The 25,036-nt window shown below is 39.6% G+C and overlaps 1 protein-coding gene across 3 annotated transcripts in view; it reads left to right on the forward strand.

Moving 5' to 3' along the window:
* The window catches only part of tenm2a (teneurin transmembrane protein 2a), a 2,790,214-nt gene that overhangs the window by 63,051 nt on the left and 2,702,127 nt on the right, over positions 1-25,036 (forward strand). For all 3 annotated transcript variants that reach the window (XM_072590496.1, XM_072590497.1, XM_072590504.1), the window contains exon 3: positions 24,519-24,631. The gene's annotated coding sequence lies outside the window, so the exon portion shown is untranslated. The remainder of the gene's footprint in view (positions 1-24,518; positions 24,632-25,036) is intronic.

Here is a 25,036-nt window from a genome sequence, read left to right on the forward strand (position 1 = left end):
GTTACCTGTTTTATATTCCCATTGAAGTTGTAAGTTCTGGTCTGTGTGACAAGTTGAAATATGCATTTTCTATTTTAGATGTAGACATCAGAATTTGTACTCAGATGTGGAAGGCCAGCAAATGCATATGTTAGCCTAATGGAGAAAGTGAAAACACATCGTGTACAGGGTGTCCTAGCGAGGTGGATAAAGAACTGGTTGAGCAACAGGAGACAGAGCCGTAGTTGAAAGGAGTTTCTCGAAATGGAGAAAAGTGACCAGTGGTGTTCTGCAGAGGTCAGTATTGGGGCCACTGTTGTTTGTAATATTCATAAATGATCTGGAAGAGGGCACTTTTGGTATGATCAGCAAGTTTGCAGATGACACAAAGATTGGTGGAGTAGCAGAAAGCATAAGGGACTGTCAAAGAATACAGGAGGATATAGATAGACTGGAGAGTTGGGCGGAAAAGTGGCAGATGGATTTCAATCCAGACAAATGTGAGGTGATGCATTTAGGCAAGTCTAATTCTAAAGCGAATTAGACAATGAATGGAAGAGCCTTGGGAAAAGTTGGTAGGCAGAGAGATCTGGGAGTGCAGGTCCATTGTACCCTGAAGGTCGCTGCACAGGTGGATAGAGTGCTCAAGAAGACATATAGTATGCTTGCCTTCATTGGACGGGGTATTGAGTATAAGAGTTGGCAAGTCATGTAAAAGTTGTATAGGATGTTGGTTCGGCCGCATTTGGAATACTGTGTACAGTTCTGGTTGCCACATTACCAAAACGATGTGGATGCTTTGGAGAGGTGCAACGAAAGTTTATGAGGATGTTGCTCGGTATGGAAGGTGCTTGCTATGAAGAGATGTTGAGTAGGTTAGGTTTATTTTCATTAGAAAAAAGGAGATTGAGGGAGGACCTGATTGAGGTTCACAAAATCGTGAAGGGTAGGTAGAAGCAAGCTTTTTCCCAGGGTGAAGGATTCTATAATCAGAGGTCACACTTTCAAGGTGAGAGGTGGAAAGTTTAAGGGGGATACACGTGGCAAGTACTTTCCACAGACGGTGGTGGGCATCTGGAACGCATTGCTAGCAGAGATGGTAGAGGCAGGCTTGGTAGATTCATTTAAGATGTGTCTGGACAGATGCATGAGTAGTTGGGGAGCAGAGGGATAGAGATGCTTAGGAATTGACCGATAGGTTTAGACAGTACATTTGGATCGCACAGGCTTTGAGGGCCGAAGGGCCTGTTCCTGGGCTGTAAATTTTCACTGTTCTCTTTGTTCTTTGTTCAAGACAAGAATCAGTAGATTTCTAGATGTGAACAACGACAAGGGAAATGGGGATAACATGAGAAATAGCATTGGTATGGTTGACCAACCATGATCTAGAATGACAGGCTGAATGGGCTTTATTTGCATCCATGTTCCTGTGTATGTATAGCATTAAATTGGCAACTGAAAACTATATTGATGTTCTAATCATATTATTCCCCCTTTCCAGTATCACGTTAACCCAAAGACACTGTAATCTCCTCAAATCTATTATCATGAATGGAGAACGTATTTGCGTAATGTTCATGGGGTAAACTAATGTTTAACTTTAAGGTCTCTTTGAGGTAATCAACATATAATAAAGGGTCATGTTGTACTATTGGCAACAAGTATGCATTGATCATCCATGATAAAAGTGAGGTCACAAATGGGATTCACCTCCACAGCAAGTAACATATAAGAGTCTTGAGCAGATTTTCATCACATTTGCAACAAATGTGATCTTAAATGTAGGATGGATCAGTCTTCTGACTTAGAGAAGTCCTTTGATGATGTATAGGGAAGTGTCTGTAATAGTTTTTCTGCTCTGTAATTAAGTCCTAATAAGGTTTATATTTATGTGAATATATAGTGTGTGTGTGTGTGTATATGTATATATACGTATGTGTAAATAGTACATTATGTATATCATACAAGATGGATGTCAAACAAGTATGTATTTAGTAAATAATATCCTGAATCATTGCAAAAATTAATTAAGCAACTGCATTTCCTACAACTGGAATGTGTTTTACCAATATTTCTTCCTAACCCCAGATTTTTTTTTACTGATCATTATGATTGAAACTTTTTTAAAAGAAAATAATAGATTCAAAGGCTTTTGTCATAACCATAAAGTTAAAAGAGACTGAAGTAAATATTTTTTTCCCTACAAGATGGTGGATGGCAGCCTTTTAAATTTTGAAGATTCACTGCACAGTCTTATCACAGTATTAAGGAGTATTCTGTAGCTTGCTATCAAGACTGAGTTTCAACATCCATGTTAATGTCTACTGTCTGGGTTAAAGCACTATTTGAGATTTGTGGTGTGCAATGTCGATATAGGAAAGAAGGTACAATGATACAGTACAATGAAACCTGTAAATTACAGACTCCTTACAGACAATTATTGAATCTCCTTCTTATCTAGGTGTCCTTATTTTCAAAATGATCATTATATGTACCATAAAACAAAAATTACAGTCAAATGGGAAGTCCTTTGCCCAGTATTCCTGGGTCAGAGCCAGGCAAGTATTCAATCTCAGTAATAGAGCAGTTTCCCTGCTGTGATGAATGCTGGGTAAAGAGGGTCCCATTTTATAGAAGCCATTTCATGAACAAAGTTCAGTAGCATTTCGCTCTGAACTGCTTTTGCCAACCTCTCAAGATTTTCAAAGCAGAAAGGAAGGCTCTGTGAAAGGCCAAATAGAGTAGTTTTCCACCTGGGTCTGGCCCATATTTTAAAGTTGGAAATAACTCCACAGAGGCTGGTATCCCATCACCAAGTCACTTATTATTTGCATGTGGAGAGTCCTTGAAAATGATTCAGCTTCTTCAGAGCCAGCTTTCAGAATGAACAGGATGGCTGACACTTCTGTTCTTATCTGTCAGTCAGATCTCCCTGATTGGACCAGATTAACAGCCCCAATCAGGGAATTTCTATTATATGAGGTCCACTTAGCTGACCCTGTTATAATCGTCACAAAGTTATAAAGAGATCTGGTGTATTAAAGGTTGTTCATAACTTGCAAGGGCTCATATTTTTGAAATGCCTTTTGTTTATTTTACCATTTAAGTGATTTGAGTCTCTCAATAAGTGTTTGTTTGACTGGAAACTGTCACTTTACACAGGTATCCCTGTGCATTGATGCTCTAAGATGCTGTATGCACACAGTAATGACTGCATAATCATATCCTTGTTTCCCCAGATGGATGTTAATCAGTTCTTCAGATGTGCTTCCATGGCAGGCATTTATTCAGCTGCAATCAGTACCTTTCTGCCAATCTGGGGGTAAAAGCTAATCATCCACAATGCTATAGGTCTCTGTATAATATACCACTTGGTGGCCATCTCATATTATGTAAAACCTTTCATGTAAAGTATTTTCTTGTATATGAATGCTTAAGTGCAAAAATCCTATTTCTTTTATGTATTTTGTACATGGTTTTCCATCATTAACTGTATTCCACTTACTTCATGAACTGAAGGAAAATTCTGCATAAATCATCCCGGATTTAAAAAGATAATCAAATGAATTAAAGGCTGTCCATCTGTGCATGCCAACTGTTGAACTATGTCTTGCGCTGTCTTCCACAGACATAATCCCCAGCCTCTTCAGCTTATTGCATCCCATGGATGATTTTATCGTTTCAATATGACCATTTCAATGTAATTTTGAATCACATTCCCAGAAAGATAAATCCTTAATTCTTTTTGAAGGAGTTAATCTGATGTAGCATCCAATCATTTTCTTGGGAGTTTGACCTCACAATCCTGTGTTCTTATAAAGAGGGTCAGAGAAGAATGGACTTCTTTAGCTTTAACTTGAAGCATTGCCCTTCAACATTCAGTGGTCTTACCATCACTGAATACCCCACTGTCAACATCTTATGTTTTATCATTGACCAGAAACGCAACCCATATAAATATAATGACGACAAGGGAAAGTCAAAGTTTAGGAATCCTGCAGCAACTACCTCACCTCCAGACTCCTTAACGCCTGTTTCACCATTTATGAGGCACAAGTGAGGAATGTAATGGAATACTCTCCACTTTTCTGAATGAATGAAGATCTAACAACACTCAAGAAGTTTGACACCATCCAGAACAAAGCAGCCTGTTTGACTGACACTATATCTGAAAATATCTACCCCCTCCACCATCAATAGTCAGTGGCAGTAGTGTATATCATCTACAAAATGCACTGCAGAATTCACCAACAATCCTAAGAGAGCACCTTCCAAGTCCACAACCAATAGCATCTAGAAGGACAAGGGCAGAAGATTAATGGGAATACCACAACCTGAAATACACCCCCCACCCCCCAAAATTACTCACCATCCTGACTTGGAAATATATTGGTGCTATTTGTTTGCTGTTGCTGGTTTAAAATACTGGAATTCTGTCCTTAATGGCATTGTAGGCCTACTGACACCACATTTGACTGCAGCTGTTCAAGAAGGTAGCTCACCTTCTCAAGGACAACTAGGGACAGGCAATAAGTGCTGGCTCAGCCAGTACACTTATGCCCCACAATCTTTTAAAAAGTCCTCAGTTAACATGTACCTCTTGGAAACATTGGTGGATCTGATATAAAAATAGACCACCAAATTCATGATGCAAGAGCTTATTTTTGTTAAGTGATTTTCCTGTGGAGTTTCCAGCGTGTATTTACAGTCATTTCTGTTTTAACTTCAAGTTGTTTTATTGATCTTTCGACTGTCAAAGTTGACAGCAAGGGACCTTGTTTTCAGGTGGCAGAATTTACTTTTAGGGACAAAGTTATATGTCTAAACACCATTATAACACAATTATATTGTCACTTATTTTTTTTTACACAATTGACAAAGGCATTCTAATCTGCTTGAAGTGCTAGAATAATGCGCTTTATTGGATGATATAAATATAACATGATGATTTAATCAGTTTTGATTTGCTGGATATAGTGGCCATTTGTAATTTCCAAAGTTTATTTTATAGTGACAAATTAAGAATGTTTTTAACACTGTGAAAAGAAATGGAAATTAAAAATAATAGAGAGATAAACAATGGATGCTCTGAAATATGTCACATAAAACACACAAACATGGAACAGGAATAGGTGACTCAGTCTTTCTAGTCTGCTCCGTCATTCATTAAGTTCACGGCTGATCCAATTTTAACCTCAACTCTACATTCTGCATATCCCCAATTATCAGTTATTCCCTTGATAACCAATAAACTGAATACCTCCGCCTTAAAATTATTTAAAGATTCTGCATCTATTGCCTTTTGAGGAATGGAATTTGAAAGACTCACAACCCTCAGAGAAACAAAATGTTTTCTCATTTGTTTTAAATGGGCAAACTCTTATTTGTAATCTATGATCCCGATTTCTAGATTCTCCACAAGAGAAGATATGCTTTCAACGTCCACCCAGTCAAATCCCCTCAGAATCTCACATGTTTTTATTAAATCACTTCTTCTAAACTCCAGAGGGCAGACCTAGACTGTCAAGTCTTTACTCAAAAGGCAATCCAATGTGTGCCTGGTAGTGAATAACAGGCACAAAGATAATCGAAAATTAAACAACCGACTATATGTTGTTTGGCAGTTGGAGTACATTACATTACAAGATCTGAGTATTTTGTTATATTGCCTTCCCTGATATTGCCTTTGTTAGGGAGGTGTAAATAAAAGTTTTTTTTTCGATAATGAGCATCTGAGCATGTGCTCGTCTCATATAAAAGTGCTAACATAGGATTGACTTATGGACTGTAATGTAATTACCAGTTTCAGATATTTTGTTCCAGAACTGTGCATTCCATGAGTAATTACAAGGCATTAGTTGACATGGAAAAGATGGATACCAAGTGGAACAGTTGCTGGCTCCGTTGAAGCAATTACTGGGGCATTAATTCTTGGCTCAGCTGGAAGTAAAGAAATATGGGTTGGATGCAGTAAAGTGGATGAAAGACTGTCATGGTCCCAATCTATCAACCATCCAAACTAAAAGAATAAACAAAAAAGAGCTTGTGACTCTGAAAAAGGAAACTTAACTGCATCAGCCTCAAAAGGCTGTGTCTTTTTATTTTGTGTTTTTAAGAATTGTGGACTGATATAAGAAACAGCTGTGTTCAAGCCAGTGTTTAAAAGGACGGCTGCTGTTTTGACAAACGGGGTAACCAGGTACCATTCCAAGCATCGTAGGCAATTGTTTGAATGAGCAGTAATTGATGTTTGAGATGCAAACAATTTGGAGCTCTTCTTGGCAACAGGACATTAATTGGCTGATAGACTAGTGAGCAGTTATTGATGGCAGAGCCCTTTTGTGTCCCAACAATTGTGTGATGGGTTCTCAGGTAATTGAATGGCTTGAAGTTGGGAAGCAGTTACAGGGAGAGGGAAGTGTATCATTCCATATCAGCTCAGGAGCAGTCTCAGTGTTCCCAGAAGTCAAGACTCACTAAACCCGAAAAACAAACCACTTATCTACCTGTGAGCTGTACGTTTGAACAGATATCAATTGCTGTAAGCAATAAATTATAACAGACAAGACAGACTTTTCTGAAGTAAACTAGCCGTTGATGTAATGAATAAAACAGTAGAAGTACCCAGAGAAAGATGACTTAAGCAAAGTATTGAGCAGCAAAAAACCGTCACAGTCATCTGAGCCACAGAACCTGGGAATAAAGACAACTAAACTGTCTTTCCAGTTTTCCCCACCTCATAACCTATTTGTCATGTATATTTGACTGTCTGTGTGAGTGTGTGTGTGTGTGTAAGGGGGGAGTTTATAAGAGAATTGCAATTGTAATTAGTAATGTACTATGCTGACTGTCTACCTGAAGCTAGAGTCTAATAACCTGTAATAAATAGAAATTCTTGTTCAGTACAGAGATGCGTGCTTTCTATCAACAAGAACCTCGAAGTCAAGTAAATTGGGGAACTTTGCTTACTACTTTCAGGGATTAGCAGGGCTAGATTTCCAGCTCACTACCACAGTGATTTGGGACAAGCCACACAAAACAAAGTTTGCAGAAACAGGTCAGAAGTGCACTAGTCTGCAATAAGTATGTAGATGTACCGACTAAAGAAGGTGCAAAATTTAACCTACCCTTGGGAAATAAGGCAGGGCAGGTGACTGAGGTGTCAATGGGGTCACACTTTGGGGCCAGTGACCATAATTCTATTAGTTTTAAAATCGTGATGGAAAATTATACACTGGATTTAAACATTGAAATTCTAAATTGGAGGAATGACAATTTTGACAGTATTAGGCGAGAACTTTCAAAAGTTGATTGGGAACAGATGTTCGCAGGTAAAGGGATGGCTGAAAAATGGGAAGCCTTCAAAAATGAGATAACAAGAGTCCAGTGACAGTATATTCCTGTGAGGGTGAAAGGAAAGGCAGGTAGATGTAGGCAATGCTGGATGAGTAGAGAAATTGTATTTTTGATTAAGAAAAAGAAGGAAACATATATCAGGTATGGACAGCAGAGATCGAATGAATCCTTAGAAAGGTATAGAGTGACTAAGAGTATACTTAAGAGGGATATCAGGAGGGTAAAAAGGGGACATGAGTTAACTTTGGCAAATAGGTTTAAGGAGAATCCAAAGGGATTTTAAAAATACATTAATGACAAAAGGGTTACTAGGGAGAGAAGAGGACCCCTCAAAGATCAGCAAGGCAGCTTATGTGTAGAACTGCAGGATATAGGGGAGATATTAAATGAATATTTTGCATCAATGTTTACTTTGGAAAAGACATAGAAGATACAGAAAGGGGGGAAGTAGATAGTGACAACTTGAAAAATGTCCATATTACAGAGGATGTCTTAAAATGCAAACAAGTGGATAAATCCCAGGACCTGATCAGGTGTACTCTAGAACGCTGTGGGAAGCTAGGGAAGTGATTGCTGGGCCCCTTGCTGAGATATTTGTATCATCGATATTCACAAGGTGAGGTGCTGGAAGACTGGAGGTTGCCTAACGTGGTGCCACTATTTAAGAAAGTTGATAAGGAAAAGACAGCAAACTATAGACTGGCAACCCTGGTAGTCAAGTTGTTGGAGGAAATCCTGAGGGACAGGATGTACATGTATTTGGAAAGACAAGGACTGATTAGGGATAGTCAGCATGACTTTTTGCATGGGAAATCATGTCTCACAAAGTTTATGGAGTTTTTTGAAGAACTAACAAAGAGGATTGATGAGGGCAGAGCAGTGGAAGTCTGTATGGACGTCAGTAAGGCATTCGACAAGGTTCCCCACGGCAGACTGGTTAACAACGTTAGATCTCATGAAATACAAGGAGAACTAGCCATTTGGATACAGAACTGGCTTGAAGGTAGAAGACAGAGGATGGTAGTAGTTAGTAAGTTTGCAGATGACACCAAAATTGGACGTGTAGTGGACAGCGAAGAAGGTCACCTGAGATGACAACTGTATCTTGATCAGATGGGCCAATGGGCCGAGAAGTGGCAGATGGAGTTTAACTTAGATAAATGCAAGGTGTTGCATTTTGGGAAAGCAAATCTTAGCAGGACCTATACACTTAATGGTAAGGTCCCAGGGAGTGTTACTGAACAAAGAGACCTTGGAGTGCAGGTTCATAGGTCCTTGAAAGTGGAGTTGTATGTAGATAGGATAGTGAAGAAGGCATTTGTATGCTTTCCTTTATTGGTCAGAGTTTTGAGTACAGGAGTTGGGAGGTCATGTTGTGGCTGTCCAGGACATTGGTTAAGCCACTTTTGGAATATTGTGTGCAGTCCTGGTCTCCTTCCTATCGGAAGGATGTTGTGAAACTTGAAACTTGAAAACAGCTGGGGCTGTTTTTCCTGGAGTGCTGGAGGATGAGGGGTGACATTATAGAGGTTTATAAAATCATGAGGGGTATGGATAGAATAAATAGACAAAGTCTCTTCCCTGGGATGGGAGCATCCAGCACTAGAGGGCATAGATGTAGGGTGAGAGGGGAAAAATACAAAAGGGACCTCAGGGGCAATGTTTTCACTCAGCGGGTGGTGTGCACATGGAATGAGCTGGCGGAGGAAGTGGTGGAGCATGGTACTATTGCAGTATTTAAAAGGCTTATGGATGGGTATACAAATAGGAAGGTTTTGGAGGGATATGGGCAGGGTGCTGACAGGTGGGACTAAACTGGGTTGGGATATCTGGTTAGCATGGACGAGTTGGACAAAGGGTTTGTTTCCATGCTGTGCAGCTCTGTGACTCTCTGACTCTAAATGGGAGTTAACATTGTGCCGCTTTAAACAGGTGGAAAAAATAATTGTTATTCCTTCGCAAAAAGAGCCCAGATACCCAGAAAGACAAGAACATTCAGAAGGGAGTTGGCCAGAAAACATGCAGAAGGCTGTCCAAGGGAATTTAGGCAAAACAGTTGGGAATGGAGTTTCGGAAACAGGCGTATTTGCTCTGAAGTTAAGGGAAATTGTAGCTTTACTTTCTGGGCTGTTTCCGCTGTGTCAGTGAGAGACTGCAACAGAAGAAGCAAAAAAAAATCCAGTGAACATTCTCCAAAAGGAAACTGCTTGCAGCTGTGCCAGCCTGAGCAGGAAACCCAAATATGGAAATGTAGGAAAATGTTGCTGATATTTGAGTATTTTTAAAGATATTGATTAGATTAGATTTGATTGCCTATGGTGTGGCCCAACAAGTCCACACCGACCCACCGAAGAATGACCCACTCAGACCCATTCCCCTCTGATTAATGCACCTAACACTATGGACAATTTAGCATGCCCAATTCACCTGACCTGCACATCTTTAGACTGTGGGAGGAAACTGGAGCATCCAGAGGAAACCCACGCAGACACGGGGAGAATGTGCAAACTCCACACAGTCACCTGAGACTGGATTCAAACCCAGGTCCCTGATGCTGTGAGGCAGCAGTGCTAGGAATGCAAAGAAATTGAACCCGTTCCTGATGTTTGTAATGATTTTTTTTCCAAAATTTCTGTCCAGCGTAATACCATTTTATTGATGTTTAACAAACATTTTTCTTTGTCTTGCCTTGGTTTATCTTCTGCTAGTTTCTCATAATTGTGCACCCTCTGCCACTCAAAGGTTTGCTTCATGCTGGCTGTTTGCTGCAATCATTTAAATTAGCAGCAGAATACAAAGGCAGGACTGGAACCAAGTGGTGTGAGTTAATGGCACATCGCAGCCTCTGTGTCATTTTTCAGCGTCTACCAAACTTTTCTGGTCAAGGTGTATTCTGTCATTTCATCACTGTTACTTTCTAAGAATCTGATATTTTTCGCTTCAGATAGGAATCCTTGTGGCTTTGAAGGGATAACATATTATTAAACTTAGAAGGGAAGTGCCTCGGCTAAAGTCTTATCTTGATGCACTGTGTGTGCCATATGTCTCATCTTGTATTTGCTGCACACCCAAAATATAAAGAACAGGCTTACAACCTCCGCCATGTTGACATCCACATCATTGTGTTGCTCGCTGTACATGTTTTTTTCAGTCCAAAGACATGTTGACTCTTCTCCTAAGCCAGTCTTCAACAGTTAGAGTTTCAGAATTGGTTGCATTGTCCTGTATTTCCTCAGCTAAGGATGACAATCTGTCAGAGAAAACTGATTTCTGGTCATAAAGTAAGGTAGTAAAACTATCCTGGCACAAAATCTTTCTTGGTAATGTGCCTCAGATTGTTTGCTTTTCGAATAAAAATGGATTTTATGCTTGAGCATGCTATAAAAGCACATGCCTTACTAGCCCCTTCAATTTAGTATTCTTAACAAAGATGGACAAATGGGAAGGAGAGGAACAGATGCAATTGGCAAATTTGCAGAAGATCCCAAAGAGTGCTTATACTCAGGGAATTATCGCAAACAGATTCTGTCTTACCAGACTTGTCAATGAAATGTACAACCTTTACCACGAGGAGATGCCTGGCCCTTTGCTCTGGTTGCTGGTATATGAAGTTTTTCCATGTTAATTTATCCCCACTGTAGGGATTCTATAAGTGTTCTAATATAGTAATATCCATAAACACACCCTTGGCAAAAGGCAAATTCTAAAAAACAGATGGTCTCACATGTCACTCCAGTAGCCCAGGAGGAAAAAAACATCAAGAGAAAAATCTAAGAGAGGGTAGCAGCTGGGAGAGATTTGCTGCAGCTTCCAAAAACTGCTGATACTGAAAAACTGAAAAAACAAACCTGAAAATCTAGGTTCTGTGAGAGCTTGACCACACCCATTCAAGTTGCATCTATTGTTCCAGCTAAAAAACTAAATCCATGGTCCCACAAGCTGTTTTCTCTGGTGGATCTAGTAGACTGCTCATTTTCTCTGCCCTAAACCTTCTCTTTAAGAAAAATGGACAAAAACCCTCTTAAAGCCATTGCATCATCTTACAATTTGGGACAACCAATTTTTACAAAGGCACAATGAGGGGAGATTTAATAAGATGATCATTACCTTGCTTAGAGCAGATTGATCCCAGCATTAATGGATGATGCTGCCAGCTAAATGGATGTGGTCTCCTGGTGGTGGCGCAGGGGGGATGTATTTTTAAGATGGCACAGAAGGCAGGGAAGGCAACGCTGATGTCCTGGATGCCCATGACGATGTTTCCTCTCCAGTATTCAGCCCTAAAATTTTATTTTTCTTTTTCTTCGGTTTCCTCTTGTGATTGCATAGGAATGTGCCTTGGGATGGGACTGTCGTATAATCCGTGCTCTTTTAACTTCTGTCTTCTCACCATCTAAAGCTCCAAACTCTCATTCCAGGTGAAGCAGCCAATGGTTTACTTGTACAACTTTCAGTTTAGTATATCGTATGTGCTGCTCTCAATATAGTCATCTCCATACTAGAGAAATGAAATGCAGTTTGGGTGACCGCACTATGGAATGTCTCTGCTCAGTCCACAAGCATGATCTCAAGCTTTGGGCTGACTTGTCATTGTAATTCACTGCCTTGCTCACATTCTCATATTTCAGTCCTTGCCCTGTTGCCATACTCCTGTGAAGCTCAACACACAAGCTGGAGGTAGTTCCCAGCCTTTTGGACTCAACAGTGTGTTCCACAGCTTAGGACCATATAACCAAGTTTTTTTTTAAAACAAAAAAAACCCAAAAACAGCAGATGCTGGATATCATAAATTCCCTGCATATAAGTTTTCTATTTTGATTTTACCTTTTACCTTTTCTTGCCAAGGGCAATTCTTTACCATGTTTTCAAGCATTTTCTTGTTCATTAATCTGGTACTTACCTTAACTTTGGCAAATGGTGTATCTCCTAACAAAACCATTTTGACTCCCATTGTCTTTTGTCCCATGATATCGCTGTCATTTAATCTCTCGTGCTTTCTGTCATATTTCGAACCTCCCCCTTTGCTTTTGCTCCCACTCAGCATAAAACGCACAACATTTCTACCCAAGTTTAGTTCTTACAAGGAATCATACTCGACTTGGAGTGCAAACTCAGTTTCACTCTTCACGGATGGTGCCAGACCTGCTGAGCATTTCAAACACTTTCTGTTTTTAATTGCAGACTTGCGACATCCTTTTGTTGAAGTGGTTAATCTGCATATGTTGTTTGTATGGTCACCGACATCTGCAAATTTAAAGAGTTTTCATTCATTCCTTTCATAAATGCAAAAGACTCAAGTGTTCACGAGTTCAAACAACTCTGACCTGTCCTCTGCAGAATCCTTGCACATGGCAGAAATATGAAAGAAATCACAGACATTGGCTTGCTTGCTTTCTAAAGGAAAGTTAATGAAATTGTTGTCCTTGGCAAATGACAATTCAATGACCCAGAGGCTGCAATATACACTCAAAGTCGGAGGGTTGGTAGACATCACCCGAGAGGGATTCTGCAGGATTTCAAGAAAATCAGTGCAACTGTGGGTACTAAAAACAATGTTAGAGCTGTACCTATCCTGGAACTGAATTTCAGAAACAGGTTGAAAGAGTGCGTGTGGTTTTATTACAGCATCATTCAGGAATTGCAATCTATTTTTGCAGGTGTCAGAAAAATATCAGTAGAAACAAATCCTAATGGGTTGTGCAAAGTGTAAAGATACCTGTCAGATATGTCTGCTTTATTTCCAAAACTTATAAATTGAGATACACAAAGTTTATTGCAAATCATAACACCAACAGCATCAACTTCAAAAATGAGCCCAGAACTATCTTATGAAGCTGTCAGGAAAGTTTTAACAGGCTTTCCTAACTTGCTTTGTCCAAGAAGATTAATTAGAATTTAGCTGTTAGTGCAACTTGAGAGAAATACAGCAACTACACCACTTACGAGGTAAGATGCAACTGAAGGGAATGTTGCACCCTTGCAGTTTTTTGAAGTAGGTTTTAATGAGTGTTTAGGCTATTGGGTGTGTTAGGATTTTGTTTTCATTGCAGCAAATGAGCACTTTGAATTATCTCTTGTTTCTCTGGGCATTTGTTGTCTACATTTACACTCTTGGAAGTTGTTTACCTTTTTCAGACTGCCACAATCTTCTTTCCTAATGTTTCCAATTCATCCTTATCCTATAGTTATGCTCTCTCACTCTCTTCAGTACTATAGCACTCTTTATTTGCACACATATACATAAGCTATTGAATTGTGCTCTGTATGAAGTGTCTTAGTGCTGCTCCATAATACACTTCTCTCTCTTGTCTATTCTTCTGCTGTACTCTGTTCTACTGATTTCAGAGTAATACTATTAGTTACATCAGCATGATTAAAATATTCATGACACCACATTTCACTCCAAGTTCCTCTTTTATTTGGTCTGCATACTTCCAACAATTTGTTTTTAATTACTTGCATTGTTTTATCGAAAGTAGGTCTGGAGAATTGATAATGTAAAATAAAGAGTTGGCAGATGCATTGAACAGCAATTTCATAATATCCTCAAGTGGATACAAATAGCATTTCAGAAACAGCTAGAAAGGGAGGGAGAAACTTAGGAAAAGTACTAATCCTGGGAAGTGGTACTGAGTAAATTATTGGAGTGACAGGCTGACAGATCCTGATGGACTGCATCCTTGGGCCTTAAAGAAGTGGTAAGTGAGGTCTTCCCCTCCCCTGCACTGTCAGCATTTCATAGGAACCATTCTTGCTACAATGCTCTGATGCACTCTCCCGTCACTCCCAATCTTCCTCTACCTTAGCTGCATCTCCCAAGCAACCGCAGAAAGTGTAACACTTGTCCTTTCACCTCTTCCCTCCAATATCAGAACAAACCTTCCAGGTGATGCAGCTTTTCTCTTGTACTTTTTTAATCTAGTCTAATGTGTTCATTGCTCATAATGCAGTCTTCTTCACATTGGCAAGACCAATCGCAAGACCGTGTGACTGCTTTGCAGAACAACTCTGATCCATCCATACTAATGAGCCTAATCTTCTAATTGCTTACTGTTTCAATAAAGCATCTTGGTCCCATGCTAATATTTCTTTCCTGGGTCTGCTGCAGTGTGACAATGAAGCATAATGCAAGTGGGCGGAAGAACGCTTAGGCACATTACCATCTCTTGGATTCAACACTGAATTCATGAACTTCAAACCATAACCTCCATCCTTCAGTTTGTTTATCCCACATGTGTTTCATAAGTGCTTTATTGAATTTACTCTCAGTAGAGGTGATCCATTTTCTCATTTTCAAACTTATCATTGCACCTATTTTAAATTTCAATCCCACTTTTACCATTAATAGCACTCACCATCTCTTACACTTGCTTCTACTTTCCGTCTATCAATGGCACAAAATCCACCATTTTCCAGAAAAAGAGTCATATTGGACTTGAAACGCATCTTCATAGATGTTGCTAGACCTGCTGAATTTCTCTACATTTTTCTGTCTTGTTTTGTTCAATTTTCCAGCACTATTTCCACAGTATTTTGCTTTTATTATGAGATGATTCACGTTTCAGTTTAGAAACTCCCTAGATTCCAGGACGGACTCTTCACTTGCAACATGTTAAATGTGATTCCTTCATTCAAAAAAAGGAGGGAGGCAGAAAACATGAAGCTGCTGTTCAGTTAGCTTAGCACGTCATTGAGAATTGTTAGAAGTTATTATTAAATAAGTTATAACAGGGGACTTAGATGCATTCATGTTAATCAGGCAGAGTCAACATGGTCTTTGAAGGGGAAATTGTGTTCAATCAATCAACTGCCATTCATTGAGGAAGTAACGTATGCTGTGGATGACTGGTGGATGTCGATTTCCAGAGCGATTTGATGAAATGCCTCAACAAAAGTTATTGCAGAACATAAAAGCTGATGGTATGGGGATAGCATGCTGTCACAGACAGGCTGACAAGAAATAGAGAGTAGGCGTAATGGTTCATTTTTCAGGCAGGCAAGATGTAACAAGAGATGCCACAGGGCATGGATCATCAATAGCTTTAAATTTAGGCTATGAATTAGATGAAGGGAATGGAGGTGTGGTTGCCAAGTTTGCTGAGACAAACAAAGGCAGGAAAGTACACTGTGAAGAGGGCATAGGGAGGCTACCAAAAGACATTGGTGAAGTTCTGGCATGGTTCTCAGTATAGGAAAATGTAAAAATATGAATTTTGTCAAAAAGAGCAAAAGAGAAGCAGATTATCAAAACGGTGAGAGACTTCAGACTTCTAAGATGCAGTCTTCTAAGGAAATCTGGGTAATCTAGTGCATGAATCATAAAATGCAAGTACCAAGTAATTCGTGGAGCGATTAGAATGAAATTATATGTTGTGTGGAGAATTTAATACAAACGTAGGTAGATTGTTCTTCAGTTATACAGAGCTCTAGTGAGATTCCACATGCAGTTTTGTGCACATTATTAGTCAACTTACTTGTGGAAGGATGTAAAGGATTGATTGATCGATTGATTGATTCCAAGAAAATCCTCTTCAGAAACACTCCGTAAACAGTGAAGATGACTTTCAGTGTTTTTTTTCTAGCCACACACTTTGTTGAAAGGAATTGCAAAGAAACAGAGAGATGAATACTTACTTTAATGACTATTCTTCATTTTTAAATATGTATAGAAACTCTGACCACCTGTTTTCATACTTCTAGCTAGATTTCTTTTGTATTTTAATTTCTCCCTCAATAATCTTTTAGTCACTCTTTATTGTTATTTATGTTGTGTCTAATCTTCTGACTTGTTACAAAAACTGGAGAAGTATCATTGAACCTGCAACATTAACTCTGCTTTCTCTCCACTGATGTTGCCAGACCTGCTGAGTTTCTCCAGCAATTCTGTATTCGTTTCAGGTTTCCAGCATCCTCAATTCTTTGGTTCTACTGATTTAACAATCTCCTTGTCAAACTGCTATTCTTAAAATGTGATACTATCTTTAACTCCCTACTGCAGCCATGGTTATGCATTCTTCCCTTATAATCTTTCTATTTGACTTGAATGTATCTTTTCTAATTGTGCTGAAGTATCTCTTTAAATATCTGCCATTGTGCCTTTTCTCACCTATTCCTTGATCGAAGTTCCCAATTCATTTTAGCCAGCTCTGCCTTCATCCATCATAATTGCCCTGTTTGCACTTAAATGTTCATCTTTGATCCACTTTGATCTCCCTGAAATGAAACATAGAACTCAATGATATTATGATCACTGGTACCTTGGAATGCTTTCACTTTGAGGTCATTAATTAATCCTGTCTCATTGCATAATACCATGTCTATTATAATCTGCTCTCTAGCTGGCTCCAGAGCAAACTGCTTTGGGAAACTGTCACTAAAGCACTGCATGAACTCATTTTCCAGTTTGAACTGTACAATCTGATTATAGATTGGATTAAATAGATTTAAAACAACCATGATTATTGCTTTACGTTTCTTACAAGCACCCATGAAATCTTGCTCTATTTGAGGTCTTATCGACTACTTACTGTTAGGAGTTCTGTAAATGACTCCAGTACATGATTTTCCACTTTTACTGGAAGTCATGTCTACCAAACTGAGTACATCATGATCTCCAGAATGAAGTCATGTCTCTACAGTATATTGTGGCAATATCATCCTTAATCAACAGAGCTGCTCCTCCACCTTTCCCTGTTTGCTAAAGCTTTAGAGAAAGACAAGTGTAACAATCCACAGTGCATAAATAGTTCAAGGAAAGTTCAGAAAAAGACAGTCATTTGCCATTGTAAAATATTTGAATTCCTACTAAACAAAAAGCAAAGCACTGCGGCTGCTGAAATCTGAAACTAAAACAGGAATGGCTGAGAAAACCAACAGGTTTGGCCGCATCTGTGGAGAGAAAGCAGAGTCAACATTTTGAGTCCAATCCCTTCAAGCTCAGTGTCAAATTCAATAACCACCTTCCATGACCTTTCCCCACCCCCACACTCCAGGACTTGTCATTACATGGCCTGCTTTCAGCAGAACCAACCCATTTTCATCCACTAATAGTCTGCATTAACAGCGTTTCTTTCTCCCTGGCTCACCACTATCCATTCTATTATCTGCATAAAGATTGTTCTTTTTCCAGGCTCCACCTCCACCTATCTTTCCCTCTGGTTCCCCCCTGCCCTCTCCCCCCAACAGCCGACTTGGTTTTCTCTCCACAGACCTACTGGGTTTCTCCAGCTATTCCTGTCTTTGTTTTGACTTAAATTCCTACTGACTTTATAAACAGCAATTCCATCAACCTATTATTGGAAATGTTTCATCGGACATGACATGATAATCTTTATTTAAAGCCCTTTCACTGAAATGTGGGACAGGCATTTTGAATTAAATGCTGCTATCTATAAAGATTGAGACAACATAAGCAAATTTTATCATTTTTTTTAACTAGTCATAAAATGTTTCATTTTGTTGTATAGAATTTACTTAACTACCAGTCATTGAATGGTGGATGGTACATTTGCTTCCACTTGCTAAATAAATCCAAATGAGAGTATGTTGGTAATGAATGGATGGATAGAATGCAGGTTTAATTTCCTCACTTAGCTAAATTAAGGACACAGAATTATAAGAAGCAGGAAGAGGAGTAGCATGTAGCCCTTCAAAGCTGTTCTGCCATTCACATCATTGTGGTGATCCATAACCACACGTCCACTGCCCCTCCCTTACCTCATATTCCTTGATTCCCACAGTGACCAAAAGCAACAGAGATTTCAAACTTCTATCTTGTTAAAGTCTAACCATGCATCCAAAATCACTTGAAAACCCCAAATGCCTATTGGCACTATATGATACTGACCAATACTTGGATTTGTGGGGATTCTCTGGGAGGTCACGTCATTTATCTTGGACAGGTAGGTAACAGTACAACTTCCTGATGAAGGGCTGGGGCCCGAAACATTGACTCTCCTGCTCCTCGGATGCTGCCTGACCAGCTCTGCTTTTCCAGCACCACACTCTTTGACACAAATACAATTTCGCACATATACCTGGCAGGGATGTGATTGTTTGCTTGTGTTTCACCCTAACCTGGCTTTGATTGTCAACAAAGGAAGTTAGGAGATCCAGGGTAAATTCTTTAAATGGCTTTTTGTTGTTTTGAAATCCAGATTATTTCCTAAAGCTGAAACCTGAGCAGGTCAGATATATTTGTGAAGCTGATTCTTTCCATCCTTATTGTGTTGAGTTTGAAGCAAATTATAAGAACAGAAATTCCCTGCTCAGGAAGTTCCCATCCCTGACTTGGACATAGAGTTTCTGTCATCGGGGAGGGATGTGTGAAAGTTCCATCCCTTTGAAGGTAATTGGATAAGAGTCAAAAAGTGTGGCACTGGAAGGTCCAGCGGCATCCGAGGAGTAGGTCAATCGATGTTTTGTGCAGAAGCCCTTCATCAGGAATGCAGAGGGAGGGATGTGGAAGGGGGCTGTGAGATAAATAAGAGGGTGGGGGGAGGGGGGGTGACACCTCCTCCTGTTGCCCCCTCAACCACGACTTCACCTCTCATCACCAAACCATCATCACCCAGACCATCCACACCTCATGATCTCAGGGGATTTCCCATCCACAGCCTCAAACCTTAGAGTCCCGGAACCCCACACTATCCAGTTCTACCCCTTATCCAAAATCCACAAACCTGACTGCCCCAGTTAACCCAATGTCTCCACCTGTTCCTGCCCCACCGAACATATCTCCTCATATATTGATGTCATCCTGTTCCCCCTTGGTCCGGGAGCTCCCCACAAACATTCAGGACACCACCACACCCTCCACCTCATCCATGACTTTTGTTTCCCCGGCCTCCAATGCCACATCTTCACCCATTGACATCCAGTCCCTGTACACATCCATCCGCTATGGCAAAGGCCTTCAAGGCCCATGTTTCTTCCACTCCTGCCAGCCCAATTAGTACTGCTCCACTGACACAATCATTGATTGGTGTTACTGGTCCTCACCCTCAACAATTTCTCCTTCAAATCCTCTCATTTCACTTAGACCAAAGGGGTAGCCTTGGGCAGCCACATGGGCCCCAGTTCTGCCTACCTCTTCATCAGACACGTGGAACAGTCCAAACCCCACCCCCACCCTCCCATTTATCTGTCAGTCCTCCCTATCCACGCCACCCCACTCCCCCCACCCACCCCCCCAATTCCTGATGAAGAGCTTATACCCAAAATGTCAACATTCCTGTTTCTTAGATGCTGCCTGACCGGCTGTGCTTTTCCAGCACCACACTCTTCGACCCTAATCTCCAGCATCTGCAGTCCTCACTTTTTCCAGGTAATTGGATAAGTCCTGAAAGCGGTGGAGAAGCAGCATAATCTATTACTCTTTGCTTACTTTTGTGATTTTGTCAGATACCATATTAAATTGCAGAGGGTCACCATTAAAAATGAAGTCAAATGTGCATCAGCGATTTGAACAATCTCATCATGAGTGAACAATTTGCTGCAGAGAAGGAAAAGAAATCTAAAACACATGTAATATTGGTACTGTCATGTGTCTTTGGACTATTGCCCAGAGATGGATCAGGGGTTGTGTTTTTTTGCCTGTTCTTCTATCACTGTACATGTGTGTGGCATTGGAAGATAAAAGTGGAGGTGAAGAAAACATTTCTCTGGAAATGTTTAGGAACTGTAACTTATCCTTTTATTTGCAACTGTTCGGGTTGCAGCTCCAAGTAATCCCTTGTCCTTGAACTGCTTAACTTGATATTCTGGTTTCTATTAGGAATACCCTCAAACTAGGGAAGAGATCCACTCATTGTTTCTTTTACTCCTTGTCATGTTCACAAATGAATACACAGCTACTAGATGCAGTTCATCTATTCATTGATTTAAATATTAAAGATTAATTAAATAAACTATTTATATTATTGAACTCAATGTGATAGATTATTTTCACACACATGGCTATCATGTATTTTATCTTTTGGAGCATTGCAGAAATGACTCCAGTTAATATAGATGTAATAATTTATTTTCACATTGATTTAAAATGTCAGGGCCACGCTTCCAGCTTTTCCATGCTTCTCATCCTACCTTCCAACAACTTTCATAGTGTCTTCACTTTCATCTGAGTCCACACCCAGGCTGAACCAACCAAGCACAGTGAGCGTAAACCAGTCAACAGACATGCCTAGTCAACTATAAAACAATTTTTAAGACTGCAGTGGTCAGCCGGTGAACTGGGATGTTAAAAAACCCTGCACCTCTGCATTAATCTCTCACAGCACATTGCAAGATATGGACAGATGTGCGGGTCAGGATGACCAATCATCCTGGATTTTACAGGAACATCCCATATTTGAAGCAGTTTTCCCAAACCTTGGATGGTTTGCTGCCATCACTGCCTCTGTCATCTATTTTTAACTTTTTGATTTGTAGTCTGTGTCTGCACATGCATGCTGCTTTCTCTTCCCACAACCACTTTCACAGTTTCAGCAGCACGTCCCATCCCCTGACATCATCAACTCCCACAGTCTCCCAGAGTGCAGCCCCATAGCCTTAACTCATGAAGTCTCCTTTCCCTCTTCCCCATGTTCTATCATGCCAAAGTGCCCGCAGATTTTCATCTCTGAGAGTTGGCCACTCTGTTTTTATCTGCCTTTAGCTCATCTTTGCAGAAAAAATCTTTGATGCCCTAACACATCATCATAAGGCCATCCCAGCTTTTTGCCTCCCACTGTGTGACAAGAATATGGCAATTCTTGCGTCTATCATAATTTACAAAGCTTGTACTCTGACATTCTCTCAGATGCATTGTCTTTTGTGATTTAACGATAAAAGAGTTAGTTGTCAGGTATATGATCTGACTTGGTTCAGGTATAAAGTGACACCTGGACAACATTTGAATAGCCCATTGTTTTCACCGGGATAGCAAAGACAATATTTAAGTTGCCCCTGTGAGGAAAACATCGAACAAATTGAAGTCTTAGCTTAGAAAATAGAACAAAAGTGAAATTTTGAATAGCTCACCAAAATAATAGATATGTCATGCAAAAATTACTGATTGAGCACAAATTCAGATTTATTACAGATAAGTCATTACTGACACAGTCAGCTTCTGCCATAAAAGGACACTCCATTAATAATCTATTGTGGGCATGGGAAGTGAAGTGTAGAAGCTAAAAGAATGAAATCCATTGAATGCAGTTAGTATATCTGATAGATGTGTTAGAGACTGTGGTATCATCCTTACCAATATTAATTTACAATTTTAACTGCTGCCTTGGGGTTTCATTGTATTGTGGCTGTATCCTTAGGGAGGTTGCATTGACTGAAATCGTCTTCACTGTGACATTTGGAAAAGTGCATCTGCCTTGAGCATCTTTGGTTTTCCACGACACATCAGTATTCTTCATTGATTATGTACGCAGGATTAATTATGCTGTCAATTAACGTATTTACATCTTTTGACATTGCATTGACTTGCTTAGTTTAATATGGTCAGCATCTGCCCTGACTCTTCAGCAGTTTGCTTTTCATAATCACCAGAGGGAGAATGTAATATTTATGATTGAAATTATAATGATAAAACTGAATGGGGAAACAGAATTCCTTTCTTAATGGCATTGTGGATCTACGTATAGCATGTGGACTGCAGTGGTTCAGGAAGGCAACTGACCACCACCTTCTCAAGGGCGACTAGGGACAGGCAGTAAATGCTGGCTACATCCCGCAAGAGAATGAAAAAAAATCTTGGGCTTATGAACCAAGGAAAATAAATTACCTTGCAACAGTGAAGCATCTGAAACTCATTCAGACCAAAAGAGCTGTTATCCTCCAAATAAATCACAAATATAAATTTCAAAGGCCAGGTCTTAAAGATTCTATCAGAGAATGGAAGGAGGTCTCAGTGTTATAATAAGGCAAATCATGCTTAACAAAACTACTGCAGTTCTTTGAGGATGCAGTCAGTGGAATTGATAAGACTCAATCAGTAGATGTTGTGTATTTCAGAAGGCTTTTGATAAAGTTCCTCATAAAGGTAAGTTAAACCATATGAAATAAAATGTAGTATATTGGCGTGAATGGAGAATTGGTTGACACTGGAGAGTGGGAATAAGTGGATCCTTTTTTTTCTGAGGAGCAGACAATGATTAATGTGGAATTGCAAGGATCATGCTTTGGTCCCAGCTCTTCATGATATATGGAAATGACCTGGTTAAGACAATCAAAGTTAACATTTCCAAGTTTTTTGATAATACAAAACTGAGCAGAATTGTGAGTTGAGAGGCGGATGCAAGCCAACATGGACAAATTATGTGAGCAAGCAAACAGATAGCAGATACAATACAACTTGGCTAAATGTAAAGTTCTATATTTCAGTGTGAAAAACAGAAAGGAAGAGTATTATTTAAATGGCAATACATTGGAAAATGCAGATGCACAAAAGGATTTGGGTGTCGTTGTACATCAGCCAATCAAAGTAGACAGGTGGGTGCAACAAGCAATTAAGAAATCAAATGTTATATTGGCCATTATTGGAAGAGGATCTAAGTTCAGAAGTAGGGATGTCTTACTGTTACTATACTGGCTGTAGATGAGACTGCACATGGTGTATTGTGTGCAGTTTTGGTCCCGCTACCTAAGAAAGGGTATACTTGTCATGTAGGGAGAACAGTGATGGCTCACTAGGCTGATAACAGTGATGGCAAGCATATCCTATGCAGAGATTGATTGGCCTGTTTTAGAGGGATTACAGGGGATCTGTTTGAAATGTATTAAAATTCTAAAAGGGTTGAACAGACTAGATGCAAGGAGAATGCTTTCCCTGGCTGCAAAGTTCTCAAACCAGGAGTCAGAGTCTCAGGATATAAGGTAGACCATTTAGAACTGAGATGAGGAAACAGTTTCTCACTCAAAACACGGTGAACCTATGAATTTTCGACCATAGAAGGCTATGCAGGTCACGTCACTCAATAGATTCAAGAAAGAGATAACTTTTGTATTTTGGTTGCATCAAGGGGAATGGTAAGTAAACAGGAATATAGGTCATTCTGCTGTAACATGCGTTTCATTAACGTAAGTTTGCTGTAACATGATTGACAAATTGGGAACACTGTTTCTAAGGCTCGAACATTTAAAGTGTGTATTGATTAAAATGTGTTTCCGGCCCCATGAGTTTAAATGATGCTACTATCATACAATTTTCTAATAATGTGGGATTGCATAAGAATTGAGTTACTGCATTATGTGGAACTGACAGTATCGCATTAAGATAGATGAATAGCCATGGTCATGTTGAATGGTGGAACAGACTTAAACGACCTAATGACCTACTCAAACTCTTTGTTTCTAGTTTCTAATAGATCCCAATTTGAAATTTATGAGTGTCCCTGTTTAGCAGCGTGCTTGTCTTGTTGTCATTTAGTCAGGTCTGCCTGAGACCAAGTAGAACAAGACAACAAGTGATGGTTTGACATTAATCAAGGTTAATTGGTTGAGAACTTGACCAGTTTTACAGGGAATGAGTAATCGGTAGGGTTAGAGTTGGTGGTGTGTGAAGTGGACTAAATCTCTGACTTGAAAACTTGGACACTGTTTCACAAACATTTACTCTCTGGTGTTCAACAGGGTCTGTCACAATTAGACTAGCTCAGAATGAAGATCATTAAGAAGTGAACCATGTGGCTATTCGTGCCTATTCACTATTCAGTTAGATCGTGATGATCTGTACCTTAGTTCCATTCAGTTGCCTTTGTTCTATATCATTTGGTATTCTCAAATAAAAGCACAAGATGCCTCAACTTGCATAGCATTTTGGACAGATATCACATGTAGAGTTATCAGGAGTAAGATAAAGTGAAGTTTGAAGCCAGTTGCAAACTTGCACAAATGAAATTTCATCTTGACTTCGTTTAAAGCAATCTTAACCCTAAATTATAGAATTAAGCCCCATTCTTGGACCTGAACACATAACATAACCTCACACGCCAATTCCATGTGAGAGGCGCTGTTTTTCAAATGAGATGTTAACCAAAGTCCTATCTGCTTTATGGGTTTCTCCTGAAGATCCCAGGACACAGCTCAAGGAGGAACAGAGGATTTTTCTCAGTTTGCTGCCAAAATGCAGTTCCAATCAACAACAGCAAACATGGTTTAACCAACCATTCATCTTCTTTGTGTACTTGTAGGGGCTTGCTGCGCGCTGATTGGTTGCTGTTTTCCTGCAGAACTTCATTGATTTCAGATCAGAGAACAAATCATTGGCTGTGAAGAACTTTTGAATGCTCTGAGAATTGGAAAGGTATGTTTTAAATTCAATTCCTCTCTTCTTTCTATATTTTCCCTTAGTTGTTTGTAATGCGTATTTTGCGTAATCCCTGTGCATGGAGAACTTCAATGTCGCATATATACGACTTAAATGCAATGGGACTTTAGGACAAAAATCTTAAGATGTGCAGTAGATCCTTTTTTTTTGGTCAGAATGTTTTGACTTGATTGGCCTGTATAGACTGAGTTTAAACCATGTTCCTCACTTTATCTATTCATGACCTCTTGAGGAACTGAATGTGAAAACAGAACAAAATATCTTTTATGGAATTAATTTTAATAGGAAAAATGTGAGGATTTTTAGGGCATACGTTTTAGCATACAGTGCTTTAGCATGCGCTGCATGCACCAGACATGACTGCAACTCAGAATGATGGAA

This window comes from Chiloscyllium punctatum, chromosome 20 (assembly GCF_047496795.1).
Source record: "Chiloscyllium punctatum isolate Juve2018m chromosome 20, sChiPun1.3, whole genome shotgun sequence".
NCBI lineage: Eukaryota > Metazoa > Chordata > Chondrichthyes > Orectolobiformes > Hemiscylliidae > Chiloscyllium > Chiloscyllium punctatum.